Here is a 15,771-nt window from a genome sequence, read left to right as displayed (position 1 = left end):
TTCAAAGGGAAGTTCAAAGACTCGCACGGTCCGAATACCTAGACCAGCATGGGCAACGGTAACCTCCCCAACATTTCCGTCAGCATGTTTAAATTTCAGAATGCCACCACAAGATCGAACTATCCTTTCACACAATTCTGGACTGGCAAGTTTCACGAAAACCACACTGTTCATAATCGAGAAATGTATGCCGATAATATCATCAAGTCCTAGTTTAACATCTTCCTCTAACCACTGTTCAACATCAAATGACCTCGGTCGGACAAAGTTGCGATCAAACGTGAATTTCAAAGTATCTTTTCGTTGCGGTTGCGACATATCTTAATTCTTTTTCATGTCTACACAAATACTATAGACAGCGAGGCATTGCAGCAAGAGCAGAGACTTACCACGCGGAGCTAACGCAGCACAGCACACAGCACGGCACGTCCGACCTCCAGAGCAGCCGCTGGCTGAATGTGACTGAGCTAAAGAGGCGCGGCCTAGCGGTACTTTTGCGTACTTCGTCCTTACGGTCGTCTGGATCATCAGACTTCAGCTGACAACACTTCATATTACCGACTAATATTTGCAGCTATGGCGACTCATTACTGCTTGGCCACACATCTGACACGTAACCGATGTCCTCTCCAAACAACAACACTTGCATTTCAGAACATGTCTTTCACACATGTCTACAAAATCACCTTCACCTACAAATACAGTTTCCTTGCGACTGACAGAGACGTAGGCAAAGTTTAAAGTTGCTATTTCCATTACATCACGTTAATCAGAAAAACGGTAATTTACATCTGCAGCGGAACAAAATTCCGTTCCGCCCAGCGTGGGGCCCGAACCCACGACCCTGAGATTAAGAGTCTCATGCTCTACCGACTGATCTAGCCGGGCTGCTTCGGTGAATACTTGCCGGGTAGCACGTCACACAGTACTCGTTTATGTTGGGTGGTCCAATACAGAATCTCTCCATGCTGCCTAATGTTTTCCTAACGTCACACTCGTCACGTACTTCACTTTTATTTCATAACCATTTTTGAGAGGTAAAGGAATTGCATCACAACCTGCAGAGCTAGTGGCGTCAAAATTAACACTCATACTTGATGTGACTCAAAAGGCGAACGAGTTACTTTCCGACGTTGTTTTAGATGTGCAAGTGCCAGTGAAAACTCGCGGTGACGGCACTCTGCCGACCATTTCGCTAGTTATCACCGGTTTTGTTTTGTGTGTTTCAAGCTCAAGAGCATCTCCAAGAGGAAAATGGTCAACAGCAACATTCAGACGGTTTCGAACTGCTCAATTGCTACATTAAAACGGTATGTTTCTTTTTAAGAACTGATAAAACACGAGCGTGAAAGCATTCGAACCTGTAACCTTCAGATCCGAAGTCCGACGCCTTACCCATTAGGTCACACGGTCACTGACGACCAAGTGCAACTTGTATATGACTTATCTCGAAACGCTCACACCCCTGATGATTTGTGTTTTCGTTCTACACAGCCGCTGCCCCTTGCTCTTTCCCACCCATTCGTTACATTCAACCTCTTACGTGACCGACCAAATATAGACTGGGAATCAAGACCACACACTTTGTGCATACGGAATCGAAGGCAGGGCGTCCCTCGCCGCATTTGCTACGATGGCCATTTGCTACTTCTGCAGAAGCGCCACCGCCGACGACGACGACGACGACGACGACGACGATAGCGAGAGGCTCTGACATATGTGAGAAATACATCTATAAAATGTAATTCAGAGTGCCTCGTCCCACCTCATGATGTACCACTTTGGCAAAGGCTTTATCTGCGCCATTCGCCTTAATCACATCTGAGAGTAATTCTTAATAAAAGGCACGATGCTTATTGTTCGTCATCACAGATACTGTTTGCTATACGGCCACGACGCGCAACTGATTTCCAAAATTCGACTTTCTCCTTTGAGGGCGGAGCTCACGACCCTTGGTTTACTAGACAAGTGCTCTACCACTGAGCTAAAGAAGCGCGGCCTAGCGGTACTTTTGCGTACTTCGTCCTTACGGTCGTCTGGATCATCAGACTTCAGCTGACAACACTTCATATTACCGACTAATATTTGCAGCTATGGCGACCCATTACTGCTTGGCCACACATCTGACACGTAACCGATGTCCTCTCCAAACAACAACACTTGCATTTCAGAACATGTCTTTCACACATGTCTACAAAATCACCTTCACCTTCAAATACAGTTTCCTTGCGACTGACAGAGACGTAGGCAAAGTTTAAAGTTGCTATTTCCATTACATCACGTTAATGAGAAAAACGGTAATTTATATCTGCAGCGAAACAAAATTCCGTTCCGCCCAGCGTGGGGCTCGAACCCACGACCCTGAGATTAAGAGTCTCATGCTCTACCGACTGAGCTAGCCAGGCTGCTTCGGTGAATACCTGCCTGGTAGCACGTCACACAGTAATCGTTTGGGTTGGGTGACCCATATAGAATCTCTCCATGCTGCCTAATGTTTTCCTAACGTCACACTCGTTACGTACTTCACTTTTATTGCATAATCATTTCTGAGAGGTAAAGGAATTGCATGACAACCTGCGGAGCTAGTGGCATCAAAATTATCACTCATACTTGATGTGACTCAAAAGGCGAACGAGTTACTTTCCGACGTTGTTTTAGATGTGCAAGTGCCAGTGAAAACTCGCGGTGACGGCACTCTGCGACCATTTCGCTAGTTAACACCGGCCTTGTTGTGTGTGTTTCAAGTTCAAGATCATCTCCAAGCAGAAAATGGTCAACAGCAACATTCAGACGGTTCCGTACTGCTCAATTGCTACATTAAAACGGTATGTTTCTTTTTCAGTACTGATAAAACACGAGCGTGACAGCATTCGAACCTGTAATCTTCAGATCCGAATACCGACGCCTTATCCATTTTTTTTTCTTAACCACTTTTTTTTATTTTTGTTTAACGTTCATCCAAACTTTTTTTTTGTCTTCAACCACTTTTTTTTCCTTAACCCCTTTTTTTTACTTCTCTTTTCAATAAGTAGATTGCAATGAAGGGAGGATCCCGGACGCGCAGCAACAGCAGTGGGGCCTCTTCGGGGCACTGCAAGTGCGTCACGACACAGAACCCCTTCCCTATCATGACATGGGAGGACACATACTTTTTGTCTGTCTCCTCTGAGTTTATTTATATCATGGAACAAAGTTTTTACTTAGAACGTTGTGGTTTTGCCCTTATTTTATTTTATGTTTTTTTAGTTTTTTGTCTTTTTTTATTATTTGCTCTTTTTGGTTCTTGAATGTTGTAATTTGTTTGTACATTTTTCTGTTGTGTTTTTTTTTTCGTACATAATACCGTGTAGAAGCCGTAGTCACTTCTCAGAGATTAATAAAATAGTTCACTCAGTCCACTGTTTGCTTGTTACTTCCTTATAGTTTCTATCGTGTTGTTCGTTTTTATCCTATGCCTGTCCTCTAGAAGACTATATTCAACATGTTGCCGTAGTGTTTTTTATGGTCACTGTATTTTTTTGATTCCCAATAAGCGGATTCCATATAGACGATGAAATCAAGTGCATTGTCTGATCCATTCCTTCTTATTGCGTAATGTGTGTAGTGACCCATGAGCCACATGACAGCGTTATTTTTGCTTTCTGTAAAAAATGTCACTTCAGGCTGTAATAGCATTTGTGGTGTATAATGGCGGCCATCACTTCTGGTGAGGAGTGCAATCTTCTGTCTTATCCATGTCCAATTGTGAAATTGTCCTCTGCACGTGAATCTGTGGTGAAGTGTGTCCACGAATCCACACTTAGTGCAGTGATTTGTAGCACACAGTCCTATCTGATAAAGTTTTGCATTGGTTGGTACAGTGTCGCTGACTACCTTGTACCAAGTGGAAGCCACGTTTGTTGAATGGATTTTGAGACTAAGTTTTTTCCATACAGTACGCCATATGACGTTCGGATATTTGATTTCTATGGCATTTTGTGTGTCCGATTGGTGCGATGTATTTAGAATCTCCTTTGTAGTTATACTTGACTTGTACATAATACGTGGCTTTAAGTAGCCGACCTCAATATAAAATTTCTTGATATGCCTTAGTGTGTTGTTTAGTTTGCCCACATTCACCGGGGGTTGCAGGGAACCTGGCTGGACAATTGTGAATAGTCGGGAGGTGATGTTATTTCTGTCCTTATTAATCAGAAACAGGGTTCTTTTGATGTAAAGTGCAGTTGCCTTTGTAACCAAATTAGTTAGCCCTAACCCGCCCATCAGTCTTGCTTTGGTCACACTGTCCAGTCTAACTGTAAATATGTTGCCTTTCCACAGGTAGCTATTTGCAAGACGCATTACCTTTTTCACCTGTAACGTCGGTGCTGGGAATATTTGTGCTACAAAACAGGCTTTAGAAAACACGTAGGTGTTATTTAATTGAACATTTTGCAATAAATTCGCGGATCGCCAACGAAGTTCCCTTAACGCACCCTGTATTTTGTTCGCCGTGTCCCGCCAATTTACTGCAGCCATCTTCATTGGACAATTGTTCATAGTAATGCCTAGTGTTTTGTGGGAATCAACTAGTGACGCCCATTGGCTGCGTACCCTGTCAAACCCTCTTAGGTTTAAGATTTTACTCTTATGGGTGTTCACTTTTGCACCAGAGGCGCGACTATATTGACGTATCGTCTCTTCCAGAATTGTAATTTCTCCTCCGTTTCGAAGGACGACGCCCACGTCATCGGCATATGCTTTTGCTGTAAACGTGACTCCGGAGATTGTGACACCACTTAATTTGTCGCTGAGTTGCCGTAGCAAAGGTTCAAGTACAAGAACATACAAAAGCACTGATAACGGGCTCCCTTGTGGAACTCCCCTCTCTATATAAATAGTTTTCGTCGGCTGTCCGTTGACGTAAGCCTTGGCAGTTATTCCGGTCATCATCTGATGGATTACTCTAACTGCTCGATCGTCAAAAGCCAGATGTTTAAATATGAGGTCCACGTATCGGTGGCTGACATGGTCAAATGCCTTGCAGAAATCGACGAAGTATATTGCACACCTGATGTCAGTGACTGCCACGATAGAAATGAGGTCTCTGTATTCGGAGATGACCGACATGATCGTCCGGCCCGGGAAGCAGGCTTGATGGCCTTTTATTACTGTTCTGAGAAGTGGTGTGAGTCTCTCCTTAAGTGCTCGTGCAATGGTCTTGTAATCATAGTTCATCAACATTAAGGGGCGAAACTGATCAATGTTCTTTTGTCCTTTACTTTTCGGAATCAAGACTAGTTTTCCTTCCTTAAGTTCAGTTGGTAATTCTCCTCCTTGTATGGTTTCGTTTATTATATCCGTGAATGTTGACCCAATAATATGCCAAAACTTGTAATAAAATTCTTTTGGTAATCCATCTGGACCCGCCGATTTGTTGGAAGGTGACGTCTTTACGAGATGTAATATTTCGTCCTCTGCAAAGGCAGCAAGCAGACAGTTATTTTCATCTGTAGTGATCCGTTCCGTTAATAAGTGTAAAGTTTCAGGACGTTGCAGTCTCGGCAGTCTGGTCTTTAGAGTAGAGGTGAGAGAAATGCTGATGTATGGCGCGCACCATGTCATGTTGGTCGGTAATTACAGTCCCGTCTTCGAGTTTGAGGTGTTCAATAAAACTGCGTCGCCTATGAAGTTGGTGTTTGATCAGGTGAAACATTGAAGTAGTTTCTTATTGTAGTAGAGACTTCGCCTTTGATTTAAGTTTTAATCCCTCCAACTGCCGGCGTGTGATGCTTAGAAGCTTCGCTTTTATTTTTCGAATTTGCTCTAGGTGAGTAGCAGCTACATTATATTTGTCATGTAGTTCTCGCAATACCGTATAATAAAATTCGATTGTCTTTTTGGTATCTCTAGTTTTTTTGAAAACTGTATAATTTTAAGGATTGCCGAAGTTTAGGTTTGGCAAACTTGACCCACCATTCGATTTTAGATCCGTATTTATGCACTGATTTCAAACATGCCGTCCATGTGGCTTTGATCCAGTCTTCCAGTTCGTCATCTTTGAGATGGGCAATGTTGAGCATCCACTGACTGCGGTAAAATTTAGTAGGTTGTCTTGCTAAATTGATAGTCATAGAAAACCCACAGTGATCCGAGCAGTATGTCGGGATTACTTCCACATGCAACACGTTATGAATTAGATTCTCCGACACATACTGCCTATCGATCCGACTGCATGATGTCGAAGTGAAATGCGTGAACTTGACTAGCGTAGGGAATTTGATTTCCCATGCATCTTTGTACTTCATGTTTCTAATTAAGTCATGCAGCTCCTTGCTGTAATTAAAGTGCGGCACCTGATCTTTCCTGTTAACTACACAATTGAAGTCACCACCAATTATTACAGACGCAGGATTTTTCCTCAGCAAGTAGATAAAGTCATCCTTGAAAAAATTAGCTCTCGCCGCTTTGTTGGTGTTACCGGACGGTGCATAAACATTGACAACGGTGACATCAAATATTTTACAACTAAGGCCTCTTCCTGTAACCAGTTTGTCCAACAACATCACCGGTAAACCTTCACGAGTTAAAATTGCGGTTCCTGTGTTTACGTCCGGTAGGACATTATAAAATATTTGAAAACCGGGTACGGTGGAATCAGTGAATAACACTTCTTGCAACAACACAACATCGGCCTCTGATTCATAGATAAATTGTTTTAACACTACTTTTTTCAAATCTGACGTTATCCTGTTAACGTTAATAGTTAATATTTTATAAGCTTGAATCATCTGAGAAGGTTAATTGTCATGTAGGGATGGCAAAGTGGAGGGGGTACACAAAATTCGAGATGTACACTTCGCCCAATGTGCACAATGTATTTGAGGGGAAGAAAAGTCAGCCTGAAGTCCGCCGCTTTTTCACTAAATGGCTGCACCTGTGCCCGTGTCTTTCGTTACATTTGCTATCTCATGAAAAGCAGGAACGGTGAGACTTAATATAGACACTTCCTGTAGAAGTACAACATCGGCTGCAGACCCGTTGATAAACTGTCGCTACCACCCTGTCTTCAAAGCTGTCGTGAACTTGTTAATATTAAGAGAAAGAAATTTATATGCCTGGGTCGTGCCCATCGGGGGAGGGAGAAAGCTGCATTGCATTAGCGGCCCAGTCCATCGCACTGTCAGACTGCGAAGTGACAGTGCCAGGTTCGCGTCCTGATTCCGCGGCACCTCTAATCGGAGTCTTCCTTCGGGCCGCGGAGACATTTGGTTTGGGTTTAGTTTTCCGTCGTCCACTAGCCGGGAGTTTCATGGCAGAAGGCGGGGTGGGCGGATCATGACTGAAATCGGTAGCCGGAGTGCCGGCTTCCTCCACTGGAGCTAACTCGTGCGAAGACGCGGCGGCGGAAGGCAATGTGTGTTTGTTTGTATCCACACTGTCTGTTGGTAAACAGCCGTCCGGCGTCCCAGGTTGGTTGAGTTCATGAAGGGGCAGGTTGGTGTTGACAACGGGCTCCAGACCAACTGCTTCGTCGTGTGTCTGTAGAGCCGACATCGGACGGTCGTCCTCTTGTTGTGCGTCCAAGTCTTGTTGTGGCGGGCCGGCCGGCGGCGTCACAACAGTCAGCTGTAAACACTGGCCGGCACTGTTGTTTACCGACGCCGCAGTGGAAGCAGCGGCGTCGGAGCCCTCATCTATGCTGTCCACGGCAACGTTTTCTTGGGAGGGAGTGATTGCGTCCGGGACCGAGATCGGGTCGTTGACCGACAACTCTTCATCAGTTCCACTATCGTCACAGGTACGGCGTCGTTTGTTACCGACTGATAACGTTGTGCTGACAGCAAGTGGAAGCTTCTCGCTCTTCTGCGCTAATGGCGGGAAGGACTCGTTGCTAAGATCAGGTTCAACGGCCTCTGATGTACCGGGTGGCAAAGGTGTCTCCTCCAAATTCTGACGTTGGGTCATAATATCAGCTAGTGTCAACCTCTGGCGTTTTTGTAAGGTGTTTTTAAGGACGAAAATACGCCGAGGACAATCACTGCGTAGATGCCCGCTCTCGTTACAAATATAACAAGTTTCTACTTGCCCACTATAAACGACATGTGCCTTATAGCCACAGACCACGATATTCGAGGGAATATTAACTTTAATGCTCATATCAACAGAACGAACCCTACTGTAGCATTGCAATTTGTGTTGGCTAGACCATTTTTCCATTCTGATTTGCCGAATATCACCGTATTTGGCAAGAACATCTTTCAATAGGTAATGCTCAACTTCTGGTGGCAAATTGAATACTCGAACCTGTTTATATTCTACATCGGCATTGGTGATTAACACGGTACTCACCGATTGGTCGCGATGATGGAATTCCGCCTTTCCTCCAGTTTTCTGCAATATCTTCTCCAGTTGTAACGGAGTGAGAAACTTGACAAAGAAACAGTAATCCGCCATATCATAGTACGCTGTGTGAACCTGGTCAGAACTTATCCCAATTACATCGTCAATTAAATCATGAATTTCCAGAGAGCTTGGTTGCACACGACGCGATGCCTTGTCAAACTCAAAACATAATGTATTCTTACGGGGAACCGATTTAGCCATAACTGTAACGATAAGCGGCCGAAACCGCTAGTAAGAGAAAAAAAAGAATAAGAGTACACAAAAACGGAAAATAACACGAGAAAAAAACACAATCACAGTCACAAGAAACGATGTAAACACGGCTTGCGGCGCTACGACGGCACGGAAGTGAAGGCACGTCCGAACGCTGTCGCGTCTCAAGCGGAACTGATCCATTAGGCCACACGGACACTGACGACCAAGTGCAACTTGTATATGACTCATCTCGAAACGCTCACACCCTCATGATTTGTGTTTTCGTTCTACACAGACGCTGCCCCTTGCTCTTTCCCACCCATTCGTTACATTCAACCTCTTACGTGACCGACCAAATATAGACTGGGAAACAAGACCACACACTTTGTGCATTCGGAATCGAAGGCAGGGCGTCCCTCGACGCATTTGCTATAATGGCCATTTGCTACTTCTGCGGAAGCGGCGGCGGCGACGACGACGACGACGACGACGACGACGACGACGACGACGACGACGACGACCGCGAGAGGCTCTGACATATGTGAGAAATACATCTATAAAATGTAATTCAGACTGCCTCGTCCCACCTTATGCTGTACCGCTTTGGCAAAGGCTTTATCTGCGCCATTCGCCTCAATCACATCTGAGAGTAATTCTTAATAAAAGGCATGTCGCTAATTGTTCGTCATCACAGATACTGTTTGCTATACGGCCACGACGCGCAACTGATTTCCAAAATTCGACTTCCTCCTTTGAGGATGGAACTCACGACCCTTGGTTCACTAGATCAGTGCTCTACCACTGAGCTAAAGAGGCGCGGCCTAGCGGTACTTTTGCGTACTTCATCCTTACGGTCGTCTGGATCATCAGACTTCAGCTGACAACACTTCATATTACCGACTAATATTTGCAGCTATGGCGACCCATTACTGCTTGGCTACACATCTGACACGTAACCGATGTGCTCTCCAAACAACAACACTTGCATTTCAGAACATGTCTTTCACACATGTCTACAAAATCACCTTCACCTTCAAATACAGATTCCTTGCGCCTGACAGAGACGTAGGCAAAGTTTAAAGTTGCTATTTCCATTACATAACGTTAATCAGAAAAACGGTAATTTACATCTGGAGCAGAACAAAGTTCCGTTCCGCCCAGCGTGGGGCTCGAACCCACGACCCTGAGATTAAGAGTCTCATGCTCTACCGACTGAGCTAGCCGGGGAATACTTGCTGGGTAGCACGTCACACAGTACTCGTTTGGGTTGGGTGGTCCCATACAGAATCTCTCCATGCTGCCTAATGTTTTCCTAACGCCACACTCGTCACGCCCTTCACTTTTATTTCATAATCATTTCTGAGAGGTAAAGGAATTGCATGAAAACGTGCAGTGCTAGTGGCGTCAAAATTAACACTTATACTTGATGTGACTCAAGAGGCGAACGAGTTACTTTCCGACGTTGTTTTAGATGTGCAAGTGCCAGTGAAAACTCGCGGTGACGGCACTCTGCCGACCATTTCGCAGGTTAACACCGGTCTTGTTGAGTGTGTTTCAAGCTCAAGAGCATCTCCAAGCAGAAAATGGTCAACAGCAACATTCAGACGGTTTCGTACTGCTCAATTGCTACATTAAAACGATATGTTTCTTTTTCAGAACTGATAAAACATGAGCGTGACAACATTCGAACCTGTAATCTTCAGATCCGAAGTCCGACGCCTTATCCATTTTTTTTTTTTTTTTTTTTTTTTGTAGAAAATCTCAGACCTAGCCGGGAATCGAACCCGGGTCCGTAGGAGGGCAATTCGTCACTCTGACCACTCAGCTACTTTTTTTTTTCTACAGTCGCACGGCTCCGGACTGCGCGCCTTTTTTTTTTTTTTGAGAATGCATAAAAAAAACAAGGCAGCCATGCGCAAAAAGTTGCCAATAAAGTGAACTAAAAAGGGCCATCTTGCTCGCCGCGGTCACATTGCTAGGCGGGCGGCCAGGAACGGGCGGTCGTCATTACATTGGACATCACCAGCCACCAATCGTTGGAGCGCCCGGGGCCGCTGCACACAGTCAGAGACTGTTTCTGTTACCATAGGGGAATCGTGGAAAGATCACATCTACAAGTTAATGTCTTCTCACACCCGGCACACCCCAGCTGGGTGGTGGGTCCATGAATGACGAACCCAAATAGTTCCCAAAAAGTTTCCGGTAATCCTGTCTGTTCGTTAAGACCAGAAACTCGTCGATCATATAGTACCATAAATCGAGGACGTCTTTGTCTCCATCGCGGTATATGTAGTGTATCGTCATTCCTCATACCCAATGAACCGCATTCATCCGGGTCATAGGGAAATAGACAGCGTCGGGATGAAAGAGTTCTTGGGGTAAAATCGAAAAGTAGGGGCGGCGGAGCAGGAAAGCCAGGATCTGGCGGATCAGTTTCCAGCACTCACGCGCGGGGCCACATTTCAGTCTATGTTCGTCCGTGTCTAACGTCGTGCAACGGGGGCACACAGGGTCGTCAATTAGGTGAATGGCATGCAGCCGTTGTCTGGTTGGAAGTATCTCGTTAATGACAACATACCACGTCGACCGCACGAAAGTAGACAGGAACGGCGCGTGGATGGCTCGCCATACCCGTGGCCAGTCGACCGTAGGGTGGCGCCGTTCAATGTCGTTATCCGGAGTCCAGTGTTGGAGAGCACTATAATAAGTCTTCGCTGTCGGATTCCGTGTCTCCGATATAACCCGCAACACATAGCTATGCTCTACGAAAAACGTTCTAATATGTGACAGCGAGGGCGATAAATGTCATACTGGTACCGGTGGGTACAGCGTACGTGGGGCCACTTCTTCAATCAGTAGGCCAGGGAGACTGGCTGTTGGTGAAAGGCAGAGTCGCCTCATGGAACAGGGATACAGTGCCAGCGCTCTGTGCTTGACGTGAGTGAGTCCAACACCGCCTTTGTCGAAGGGTAAAGTAAGCGTAACAAAACGGATCTTGAAAACAGCACCATCGTTCACCACGTGTCCAAACACTGCCTGTATCCTGGAAGCCATCGTGTCCGTTATCGGCAGTACATGGGCGTAATGGTTAAGGTGAGAAGCCATGTACACATTGACGTATTAGGCGCGTTGCAAAATGTTCAATGATGTGAATTTATTGAGACGAGCCTCTAAACGGAGTCGCCGTAAGACCATACGATACGTAAAGGCCGCCGTGCGTTGTATTTGTCGATAGAGTGATATCCCTAAACACTTGAGCATCGGGACCTTTGTCAGAGGTACGGCCAGACCTGCAGGCATTCCTCGTCCTACCTCCATGTAGCGTGATTTCCGAAGGTTGAGCACACTGCCTGCCACCGCCCCATACTGGTGGAGCCAGGAAAACGCCGTGTGTATTTCGTCACCAGACCGTGCTAAGAACATCACATCGTCGGCGTATGCACCACATCGAAAGGTTACGGAACGGAGGGTAAGTCCTTCTAAGCGTCGCCGTAGTCTGTGAAGAGCTGGTTCGAGGGCAACGGCGAAGAGCATGGCAGAAAGAGGACAACGCTGCCGGACGGACCTGTTGACACGGACGGGGGCGGACCGACAGCCGTTGATCATAATCCTCGTGACAGCCCCATGGATCAATCGAAGCACAACAGACGTCGTCAGACGCGGGACACCGATGTGTTCCATAACAGCACGCAGGAAACCATGGTTAACGCGGTTGAAAGCATGGTCGAAGTCCAGTGCAACAAGAGCGCCTTGGAGGCGGCAAGTTTGCATGAGCGCCACCACGTCTCTATAGGTGCTTAAAGTCGTAAACACATTACTGTCGCCCCCGAGGCAGGTTTGATCAGTGTGAATGGCCGCCATTACCGTAGGTTTGAGCCTCTCACGGAGCATGCGTGTCAACAGCTTATAGTCAGTGTTTAGCATTGTCAACGGGCGGAAATCAAGAGGGCGACGGCCTCCGCCGGGTTTGGGCACAGGGATGAAGAGACCCTCAGTAAAGTCAGATGGTACCTGAAAATCGGCGTCCAGGAGTTCACTGTACATCCTGACCCACATTGGGCCCATGAGATCAAAGAACCGCTTGTAAAATTCAAGAGGGAGGCCGTGAGGGCCAGGCGTTTTGTTGGGAGAGCCACGCAACAGAGCCTCTCGCAGTTCTTCCAAAGTCACCGCCGACAAGAGCGTAGCATCATCTTGTAGGTTCCGAGAGACTGGTAGGTTAGATAGGACTTCCCTGACCCCTACATTCATGTGGGACTCCCTCTCGTAAAGAAGTTTATATGACTGTGTGAACGCTCGGACGATATCCATTTGTGCGTCAACGCGTCGCCCATCCTCCGTCTCAACCTCGGTAACGAGCTGCCTCTTGCGTCTTCGGCGTTCTTGAATGATATGGTGGAGGGAAGGTCGTTCACCACGAACATCATCAGTCGTCCTCGCTCGCACCCGCACACCCGCAAGACGTACGGCATTGATACGAAGCAATTGTGCCTTGACGCGTTGTACTGCTGATTGTCGCTCTGGCTACAGCGGTTGTACAGCCGGTTCGCGGAGCACAGTATAGTAAAAATCAGTAGTCGCAGTATACCAGCGCGCTCGGTCGCGTCCATAGCTGACTAATGTTCGGCACAGTGCGGGTTTTGCACACCGTAACCACCATTGAAGTACAGAACGGTAGGCGGGTAAACGCCGGTGGCAATTGCTCCATGTGGACTCGACTGCGCGTCTGCAATTTATCTCATCAAGAAGGGCCACATTGAGGCGCCACGGACCCCTACTTCGGCGGACGCGCTGGTGGGGAAGGGTGAGAGTACACACATATGCGAGGTGATCCGTGAACGCTGCCGGCCACATCTCAGCGTCGACAACGACCGATCGTAGGCCGCGGGTGACGTAGACTCGATCCAAACGGCTCGCGGAGTGACTAGTAAAGTAGGTGTGTGCTCGACGGTCGCCGTGTTTGACGATCCAGGTGTCCAACAAGGCCAAGTCCTGTACAAGTGCCTGGAGTGCCGGGCAGGTGGTATAGTGTGGCTCCTGGTCGGATGGGCGGAGCACACAATTAAAATCGCCGCCTACTACCAAGTGGTCGGTATTGCCCTGGAAGAGCTGGGCTATATCTTTGGCGAAAAAGGTGCGCCGTTCTCTCCTTTTGCCGGTGCCTGAAGGAGCATATAAGTTCACCAGACGTACTGTACCAATCGTGAGTGCGACCCCCCGGGCCGACGGTAAATAGGAGACATCAGTGGCCATTATCCGTTCCCGCAGTAGAATCGCCGTACCTCCGCCGCCCTCATCTGCAGGCATAGTGTAGGCGTCATAACCGTAGGCATCGAGACAGAGTCCTGATCGGACTTCTTGAAGGAAAACAACGTCCAGATCCGCAGCGCGTAACGTATCCTTCAGCATACGGGTCTTGACATCAGATGTAATGCCATTGACGTGGATCGTGGCGAGGCGGTATGCCTGGTCCATCAAGTCTCGGGAGGTGACCATGGTATGACAGGAGGGCAGTAGTCGTGACGTGGAGCGCCGGTCTTGCGAAGTGCTAGGCAGCGACGAGAGGTGCTCATGCCGCCCTAGGCGTCTGTCGCCGGCCGCGTAGACGCTGCCATCGGCATCGGTGCATCGTCTTGGTCCTGAAACGCATCCTGAAACTCCATCTCCTGCGCCCAGTCGCCCAGGGACGTTGACACCACTGGATCTCGAGAGGCAGACGGAGGCAAGGGTGCATCCCCGGTGTCGGAGCTGCGGTGATCTCCCGTATCCCCATGTGGTCCAGACCCAGCGGTAGTGGGAGAAGACGTCGAACCGTGTGAGACGGTAGGGTCGCCTGTGTTGGCGCGGTGGAGCGGTTGAGGCACCTCGTCATCCAGCGGTGTCGCCTCGGGGTGTTCTACGTCGTCGGTTGTCTTGCGCCGCTTCTTATGACGCTTGGGTGATTTCTGCTTACGCTGCCGCGCCTCTGTTTCCGACGTAGGGCAAGGGGAGGACGCTGCATCCTGTGCTTCAACTTCCATCTCACCGTCGGCGAGCCGTTGTGACGGTGCGCCGGGGTCCGACGAAAGGACATCAGTAGCATCAGCACTGAAAGACGCTTGGGGCTCCGTGGAAGCTACTGCAGGGTACTCCAAAGCTCGCACCAATACAGTGGGGTCGTCATATACAGCTGGCGTCTCCCGTCTCGCCGCCGCAACATACGTAATCGGCAGAGAGGTCGGTGTCGACGGACGAATCTTGTCGGTCGAGGGTGTCTGCACGAGACGGCGTTGCAGGCATTCGGTACACATGTGTCCCGTTTGGCCACAACCGGAGCCGGTTCTCGGCTGACCGTCGTAAATAATTATTGCCCTGTAACCAGCGATCGTGAGATACGAAGGAATATGGCGATGCAGGTCAATACGGACTTGTCGCACCCCGTTAAGGACAGGGTAGGTGTGGAAGGTCTTCCATTTTTCGGCCGTGTGGCCGAGAACTGTTCCATAGGGTCGAAGAGCAAGGGTGACCAAATCCGCTGGAACTTCAAAAGGGAGCTCAAACACGCGCACATTTTGGATTCCCAATCCAGCACGTTCAAGCGTCACCACACCCACGTTCCCGTCTGAGTGGCAGAACCGATAATCTGACGTCCAGCGTCTGAGACGTTTGTCACATGCTTCGTCGTCAGTGATCTGAAGATATACGACGCTGGAGACAATAGATAAGTGGATACCGATCAGCTCGTTAGGATCAACATGTACCACATCGCGTAAAAAACGCTCTACTTCGTGGGCCTTGGGTCTAGAGTACGTAGTGTCGAACTGCAGCTTGATCGTGGCTTTCCGATACGAAAGAGCCATCGTGTGTCAGGAACGTGACGGCAATACGAAACACTAGCGCGCCGGCGCGGTAAACAACAACACATCCGGAAACGCGACACGGAGCGGCCGGGACGTACCGCACCGCTCCACAGCCAAAGGCCAACTCCCGGATCCATTAGGCCACACGGTCACTGACGACCAAGTGCAACTTGTATATGACTCATCTCGAAACGCTCACACCCCTGATGATTTGTGTTTTCGTTCTACACAGCCGCTGCCCCTTGCTCTTTCCCACCCATTCGTTACATTCAACCTCTTACGTGACGACCAAGTATAGACTGGGAAACAAGACCACACACTTTGAGCATTCGGAATCGAAGGCAGGGTGTCC

The 15,771-nt window shown here is 48.0% G+C and overlaps 3 non-coding genes across 3 annotated transcripts; all 3 read right to left on the bottom strand.

Moving 5' to 3' along the window:
- Positions 1–815: 815 nt before the first annotated feature.
- On the bottom strand, positions 816–888 carry Trnak-cuu (transfer RNA lysine (anticodon CUU)). Its single transcript has one exon. It is a non-coding gene; the product is annotated as a tRNA-Lys (tRNA).
- A 1,444-nt stretch (positions 889–2,332) lies between these two features.
- Positions 2,333–2,405, bottom strand: Trnak-cuu (transfer RNA lysine (anticodon CUU)). Its single transcript has one exon. It is a non-coding gene; the product is annotated as a tRNA-Lys (tRNA).
- Positions 2,406–9,734: 7,329 nt separating this feature from the next.
- Trnak-cuu (transfer RNA lysine (anticodon CUU)) lies at positions 9,735–9,807 on the bottom strand. The gene has a single exon. It is a non-coding gene; the product is annotated as a tRNA-Lys (tRNA).
- Between the last annotated feature and the right edge of the window lie 5,964 nt (positions 9,808–15,771).

The sequence above is a fragment of the Schistocerca gregaria genome, unplaced genomic scaffold, assembly GCF_023897955.1.
Source record: "Schistocerca gregaria isolate iqSchGreg1 unplaced genomic scaffold, iqSchGreg1.2 ptg000066l, whole genome shotgun sequence".
Classification (NCBI taxonomy): Eukaryota; Metazoa; Arthropoda; class Insecta; order Orthoptera; family Acrididae; genus Schistocerca; species Schistocerca gregaria.
Note: the sequence above shows the minus strand (reverse complement) of the source record. Positions and strands in the feature narration are given on the sequence as shown.